This window comes from Pristiophorus japonicus, unplaced genomic scaffold (assembly GCF_044704955.1).
Source record: "Pristiophorus japonicus isolate sPriJap1 unplaced genomic scaffold, sPriJap1.hap1 HAP1_SCAFFOLD_504, whole genome shotgun sequence".
In the NCBI taxonomy this organism is placed as follows: Eukaryota; Metazoa; Chordata; class Chondrichthyes; family Pristiophoridae; genus Pristiophorus; species Pristiophorus japonicus.
Genome location: NW_027254410.1, coordinates 360631 through 368620, shown reverse-complemented (window position 1 = coordinate 368620; position 7990 = coordinate 360631). Strand labels below are relative to the sequence as shown.

The 7990-nt window shown below is 45.8% G+C and overlaps 2 non-coding genes across 2 annotated transcripts; one reads left to right on the top strand and one right to left on the bottom strand.

Annotated features, from left to right (window-relative positions):
* Positions 1-935: 935 nt before the first annotated feature.
* On the bottom strand, positions 936-1008 carry trnav-uac (transfer RNA valine (anticodon UAC)). Its single transcript has one exon. It is a non-coding gene; the product is annotated as a tRNA-Val (tRNA).
* Positions 1009-7264: 6256 nt separating this feature from the next.
* trnaw-cca (transfer RNA tryptophan (anticodon CCA)) lies at positions 7265-7336 on the top strand. Its single transcript has one exon. It is a non-coding gene; the product is annotated as a tRNA-Trp (tRNA).
* The last annotated feature ends 654 nt before the right edge of the window (positions 7337-7990 follow it).

Below are 7990 nucleotides of genomic sequence, written 5' to 3'. Positions count from 1 at the left end.
TGTCAGAAGCAGTGCTCACCTGCCAGTCACCGTATGTTTTTTTCTTAAACTTTTGTATTGTTTTCACGGGAAAGCATCATTAATTAACCCCTCACCTTCTTTTGCACAATGAAAGAAATGCGAACTGAGGGAGAGTCGATACTTCAATCATTTGTCCTGTGCTTTGGGGAGTGGGCAGGGAAGTGGACCTGAGTCCATGATTGCATCGGCCATGATCTTATTAAATGTCGGAGCAGGCTCGAGGGGCGTATGGTCGACAACTGCTCCTATTTCTTATCTTCTTGTGTTCTTATGCATATTGACCCATTTTACTCACTGTATTTTAGGAGTCTGGTTCAAAATCTTCATTGCTGATGACACCAGGAATCTGGGGCAACTTTTGTCAAATTTAACAGCACCGGTTATTCCGACCGTGCACAGAAAATAGAATCAGTAGTGAAGATAAAATCCTACGGTGCTCATTTTCAGATTCAATGCAGCAGGATTTCAAATAAAGTAAAAGAATTTTACAGTGAAAAGATTTAGATGTGTTACTTGTATTTGTGTCTTGAATTAAACTTTGTGGCGTCTGACTCCCGTTCATGCCACTGCTGAATAAGAAAGGAGGGTCTGACGTTGACCAGACTGCACTGCCCCTGATATTTGTGAGCTCATTCTTTATATTCAGTGGTTTCTCGCCCTTTGATGGGCTGCAGTGTGGCGGATATCACGTTGGCCTCACACGCAAAAGGTCCCCGGTGGATTCGTTTTCTCTCACTGAAAGTTATCTATTTATTGGTTAATAAAGAGCAATTCAGGTATAAGGGAGCCCTTTTGCCAGGAGAATAAATAGCAAATAAAAACAGCAAATTCTGCAAATCTCAGCAAATGAGGCAGCATTTGCCAGGAGACTCAACTCGCCTCCGATTGTTCCCATTTGGCAAGTTTAAACAAAATGTTTCTGCCTGGGATCGAACCAGGGACCTTTTGCGTGTAAAGCAAACATGATAACCACTACACTACAGAAACCACTGGTATAACAGTCCCAACAGAAGGGAGCTGACCAGTGAGCTCCCTCTGCGCTGATCGGGAATGAGCAGGCTCACCTGAAACAACTTCTGTGCCACACTGCAAGTTCTCAATCCTTCTCCTCCACTGCCCTTTACAGAAATGTCACGGATCACCCAGCCACCGTGTTCACTCCCACATCCTCACAGTGGGGCCACAGAGGCTCCTACCGTCTCCCCGCGATCAGTGAACTCACCCAGTTTGTAAAATTAAACCCGGAACACGTGCCCGGCAAAGGGCAGGAGAAGCCAGATAGTCTGTAAGCTCGGTCTATTATAAAAAGTATTGGTATTCATGGTGCTTACAGCAATTATTAATCGTCTCACAGACCTCAATTATTTTTATGCGATGAATTGATCGAGTATCGTTACCACGTCAGTGCGGCAGATCTTAACCCCTCGACCACCAGGGAACAGTTATGATAGATGTTGATATATTTATATATATTTATATAGGAACCTGAATATCAACGGCTAGCTACCTTGACCTCATGGCGAACAGCAGTGCATCTAACTTTGAGTAAAGTAAATTGTTCCACAATGAAACCCATTTCATCTTTTGTTCCCTTTTAAACACTAGAAACTGAGACAGGGGGAATAAATAGAGAAATAAAAGCACAGGGATAGAGACAAGAGGAAGAGAGAAGGGGAAAGATACTGCCCCCACCCAGAACTAATGCAGAAACCCCTCTGCTGCGCTCGGGGTGGCCACCCACAGCCTGGATACACTAACGGGAGAACACCAGCGGCAGGTCGGGGCCATAAAAGGAACGGCGAGCGGCCCTGGGAGCAGCTTGGAGGTCCCGGAGACTACTCCAGGGAACAGCGCGACCTGGTGCAGGAGGGCGGCGGCAGCGAAGAGTGACGTCATCAAGGTCCAGGTCAGTGATTGGAGCGTGGGCAGATACAGCAGGAGCGGCGAGATCGGGGCGAAGGAGCGGCGAAAGACTGTGGAGGGATGTGATCGGGGCCCAGGCGAGGCATGAGTTCAGGGCCAGGGGCCCAGGGGCAGTACAGGCCAGCCCACACTGCGATATGTGTGCACACTGGGTCTGTGCAGCAGAGCTGGTCTCCAGTCGTCTTGTTTAACCCTTGCTACTGGACGAATACCTCGCTCTGTCAAGCCCGTGTGATGGCTGGGGTGCAACGGCCATCACACGTTAAAAATATCCACGCACAGGCATCTTCCACCCTTCAACATACATTTCAGGACTTGGAATATTGAAACACTGTGAACTCATCCTTTTTTGGCGAGGAAGCAAGTCATCCTCTCTTCGAGGGAAAGCCTATGATGATGATGAACTGGATTTGCTGCAGTCCGCGGGCAGCAGGTGATGAAAGCGGGCGTGAGAGGGTGAGTGACAGGTGGGCACTGCTTCTGATGCTGTCTGACCCACGGTGGGAGTGGCCGGGGATTTAAAGCCCTTTCCTTGCACTAATGCAGGATAAATGAAACTGTGTTTCAGGAACCTTCATGTTTCCAAACATGGACACTTTGCACTGTAGACCTCGTGGTGCAATGGTAGTGTGTCTGACTCCCGATCAGAAGGCTGTGTATTCAAATCATGTCAGGATCATTGTTCTTCAAAAGTTGGAAACTTCTTTGCTGTTTGGCTATAACCTGACACTTGCTCCAATGTTTGTCTCACTGTTTCCCTGGTGTCAGGCACAGCTATGCCAGATGCCCTCATTTACTTCATGTAACAAGACACAAAAGTTCAAAATTTAAATGAACTCACAGTCTGGATGGCCGAGCAGTTGAAGGTGCTGCGTTCAGTTTACAGTCTGCTCTTAAAGCGCGGTTTCAAATCCCTTTTCTTATTTTTAGTCATTAAGCAAAACTCATTTGCTTGGCACCACGACCAGCTCCTTAAAAGTGGGATTCAGCAGTTCACCTGCTCGCTTAACATTTCCGTCTGACCAGGTGCTGAAAGTGGAGATGTTTCCACAGTGTAGCGGTTAACACGTTCGCCTCACACGCGAAAATCACCGGGTGGAAATATTTTCTGGAACTTTCTCCTCATACATGCTCAGGGCGAGATTGTTCTCCTGTGAAAGGTCATATGATCATAAACATGTCAGGATGAGGAGCTGGAGTCGGCCATTCGGCCCCTCGAGCCTGGTCCACCATTCAAGAAGATCCTGGCAGTTCTTCGACATCAAGTTTAAACATCTGGGGCGGAGCCAACAGGCGCCTGGCTGCAATCAGTGACAAAAACGTGTGCTTTAGCAGAAGCACAGCGAGCTCAGTTGATACAGCGTGAGATTTTTAATCTCAGATTCTCGGGTTCGAACACCAAGTTTGTTGATTACTTTTTAACTACATTTTATGTTGCATTCACGGGAATACATCGTTAATTAGCCGATGATTTTCTTTTGCACAAATAAAGAAATTCTAACTGAAGGAGATTCCATAATTGGTTAATTTATCTATGCTCTGCAAGTTAACTCTTAAACCATAAACCATTTTACACACTGCTTTCGGGGTCTGGTTCAAAATGTTCATTGCTGGTAACATCAACAGGAGACTGGGGAAACAGTGAGACTGACTTTAGAGCAAGTGTCTGGTTATTGTGAAACACCAAAGAAAATATACATTCTGGAAGAATAACATCGAAAGGAAATGAGACCCGACACCCAGAAAGAAGTGTTAAGACAGAAGATGAAATGCTGCATCCCTTTCTGCAAAAAATTCCTTTCACAAACATTTCTCTGACCGAAGCTGCACAAAACAAAAATGTTCGTTGCAAAGTCATTAAACTCCCGAATTTCCGCTTCACCGGAATCTCCTGAATCAGATGCCTCTAGTTTTGCCGACTCAATCCATGTCCCTTTGCAATGTTCTGCTTCCAGCCACACTATGAAATGTGCCACTAACTTATAGAATCATGGAATGGTTACAGCACGGAAGGCCATTTGGCCCGTCGAGCCCGTGCCGACTCTCAGCGAGTCCCACTCCCCCGCCCTTTCCCTGTAGCCCTGCAATTGTTTTTCCTTCAGACACTGATCCAACTCCCGTTTGAAAGATAAGATTGAGTCTGCCTCCACCACCCTTTCAAGCCGTGCATTCCAGATCCTAACCACTTGCTGCTAAATGGTCATCTCCTGTTCCTATGTGTAAAGTCTGGGAAACACTCGATCAATTCCTGCCACACTCACAGCCTTCCTAAATATAGCACCGTCTTTCTATTCTCGTAAAACCAGCTCCTGAAGTGTAGGCCAGCTGTGTAGGTGAAAGCTCTGGTTATGTTCCGAACATCACTTCAATTGCAGTGTTTCCGTAGTGTCGTGGTTGTCACATTTTCTTCACCCGCGAATGATCTTTGGTTCGAAACTGGGCGGAAACATTTTGAAAACCCGTTTAATTAAATATTAGAAAAAATGGATTTATTCATATTATTGTTTCAATATTAACAAAACACAATGTCCCACAGCCTTGTTATATTTTCTGATATCTATGTTCAGTTCTGTATACACTCAAACTCGACACTTGAACTGAATGCTCAAATAAGTATTGGAGTGGGAACTCACTGGATAACAGCACAGCTGGCAATGTTTGCAGAATATATTCGTGACACCAAAGCACACAATGACAACCTGGAACTGTGCGGCACAGTATCCTCGGGGAAAACAGTTGAAGTCCCTGAGAGGGCTTAAACCACCAACTTTTTGGTTAACAACCGAACACGCTAACCCATTGCGCCACAGAGACTGACACAAGTGCATACTGCAAGACATCCCAAACCAGGGTGTCCATCAGTTAAAGCTTCAGATTGCTCCGACCAGTTGGAACTTGTGCACTCTCAGTTGCACTTTTCCCAAATAAAGGGTGGGACATTCATTGTGGATTTGTGGAAGCAGTCTGGTCCCGCACACTGCAGACACTTCCATGTCACCACCAACCAGCTGTCCCACAACCGGTGTGATCTACCTTCCAGCCTTCCGGTGCCTTGTCTGTGACAAACTATTCTGATTGTCCAGAAGCCTTATTAGGTTTTAATTCCTTTTCAGCTCCTGACTGCGGATATTCCTGTGATTAAACGGGAACTAAGTGCTTGCAGGGACAGTTGGAATCACCATTTCTTTGCTTGGTGAAATTTCAAAGATTGAAAGTGACGCACATCAACCCCAAACCTCATCACCTACTCGCTAACCGCTACACGCTGCTCCCGTGAGATGGAAGCCCAGTTGCTGTTTCAAGCTTGAATGCAGGTACAAGCAGAACTCATTCAAAGAAAGTCCAAGTCCCTGAGGCACCTGATTATTTGCACCAAACTCCTTTGTAAAGAGTTGAGGTACGTGTGGGCTGATTTGGGCACATCTTTCCCCATACTACAACACTTCAAACATAACTCAACGGCTGTAAAGCGCTTTGGGGCGTCATGAGTTCCTGAAAGGCACTGCAGAAATGCAAGTCTTCCTTTGCAAAATTTCTATGCAATTTCAAAACTCGCCGGCAAAATAATGGACTCGTCCATGATTGGAACCCAGGACTTCTCACAAATTTCATTTAACTTCGACTCTTCTAAAGTCACACGTTTAGATCAATGAACCAACTGCTTGACAATCATAATGGTAATGTATAGCCATTATAAAAGCAAGTTTTTGTGTGTGGCTACTCTTGATTAGAGAAGCACGTGAGATCGAATCAGTGACTTTGCTTTTTCGACCTGTCTTCTGAAGCGCCGCATGATCCCACTCCGACAGTCAATGAGCTGTTGGGACATTAGTGTATCCAGGCTGTGGGTGGCCACCCCGAGCGCAGCAGAGGGGTTTCTGCATTAGTTCTGGGTGGGGACAGTATTTCCCCTTCTCTCTTCCTCTTGTCTGTATCACTGTGCTTTTATTTCTCTATTTATTCCCCCTGTCTCAGTTTCTAGTGTTAAAAAGGGAATAAAAGATGAAATGGGTGTCACTGTGGAACAATTTCTCTCGCTCAAAGTTAGATTCACGACCGTTGTGCCATGAGGTCTAGACAGCTTGCCGTTGACATACAGGTTAATATATAAATATCTATTTTTATATTGATACAAATTATCGAAGCTGTTCCCTGGTTGAATGGTTAAGTTCCCGAGCATTAACCCTTTCCATTCTCCATCAGTTCATCGCAGAAACATAATTGAGGTGTGTGAGAGGATTAATGATTGCTGTAATCGCCGTTAATAACCTCACTACTATCTGTTACAGAATGAGCATACACACTCTCCCTCTTCTCCTGCCCTTTGCCGGACACATGTCCCGGGTTTAATTTTACAAACTGGGCGAGTTCGCTGATCGCGGGGAGACGGTAGGAGCCTCTGTGGCCCCACTGTGAGGATGTGGAAGTGAACACGGTGGCTGGGTGATCCGTGACATTTCTGTAAAGGGCAGCAGAGGAGAAGGATTGAGAACTTTCAGTGTGGGACAGAAGTTGTTTCAGGTGAGCCAACACATTCCTGATCCTCCTCTCTTCTTAGGTAATCCCCGGAGTCGAGGATGACTTGCTTCCACATTAAAAATCAGTGGTGATTAGCACAGAGGGAGCTCACTGGTCAGCTCCCGTCTGTTGAGGTCGCTGTGCCAGAGGTTTCCCTCGTGTCGCGGTTATCACGTTTGCTTTACACATGCAAGGTCACCGGTTCGATGCCGGGCGAGAATATTGTGTTAAAATTTCCTATAGGGGAACAATCGGAGGCAAGTCTTGTCTCCTGGCAAATGCTAACTGACCTGCTGAGATTTCCAGCATTTGCTATTTATTCTCCTAGCAAAAGAGCTCCCTTATTCCTTAATTGCTCTTTATTTCACCAATAAATAGATAACTTTTAGCGAGAGAAAATGGATCCACCAGAGAACTTTGGCGTGTCGGAATAACCGGTGCTGTTAATTTTGACAAAAGTTGCCCCAGATTCCTGGTGTCACCAGCAATGAGGATTTTGAACCAGACTCCTAAAACACAGTGTGGGAAATGGGATATGGTTGAACAGTTAACATGCAAAGCACAGAACAAATGATTGAAGTATCGACTGTCCATCAGTCAGCATTTCTTTCATTGTACAACAGAAGATGACGGGTTAATTAATGATGCTTTCCCGTGAAAACAACACAACAGTTAAACAAAAAACATACGGTGACTGGCAGGTGAGCGCTTCTTCTGAGACCTGGTGGGAATGGGCAGGGATTTTAAAGCCCCTTGTATTGCGGAATCTTCATATAGACGAACATCACACGCTCCCTGTGTCGGCCTTGTGGCGCAACGGTAGCGTGTCTGACTCCAGATCAGAAGGTTGTGTGTTCAAATCACGTCAAGGTCACTGCTCCTTTGGGTAATCTCGGAATTAATATTTTCTTTGCTGTTTGGCAATAACCAGACCCTTGCTCCAAGCTCTGTCTCACTGTTTCCCCGGTGTCAGTCAGAGAAACACCTGTTGCCCTCATTTATTTCTTGTGACAAGACACAAAAGTTCAAAATCAACCTGCAGGTGGCCATATACAGCACTGGATAGTCAGGACAGCCGAGCGGTCGAAGCTGTTGTGTTCAGTCTGCTATGAAAGTTTGGGTTTGAATCCCACTTCTAGCACCTTTTATTTTTAGTCATTAAGCAAAACTCATTTGCTTTGCACAACAATCAGCTCCTAAAAAGTGGGATCCTGCAGTTCACCTGCTCGCTCAGCATCTCCGTCTGACCTGGTGCTGAAGGTGGAGATGTTTCCGCAGTGTGGCCGTTCACACGTTCACCTTACTGTCATGTATCTCACACTACTCTGCAGTTCTAAGTCGTTTTGAACATCTCTTTCAGCCAGGTGTGGGTACCTTCAAAGGGGCTAAAGTTAAAATCTACATCACACAGGATGCCAGACCGGTTCATCACAAGGCTAGAGCTGTGCCTTATGTGATGAGGGAAAAGATTGAACACGAACTGGACCTGCGGGAAGGCATTATCTCATCCGTGGAATTTAGCGACTGG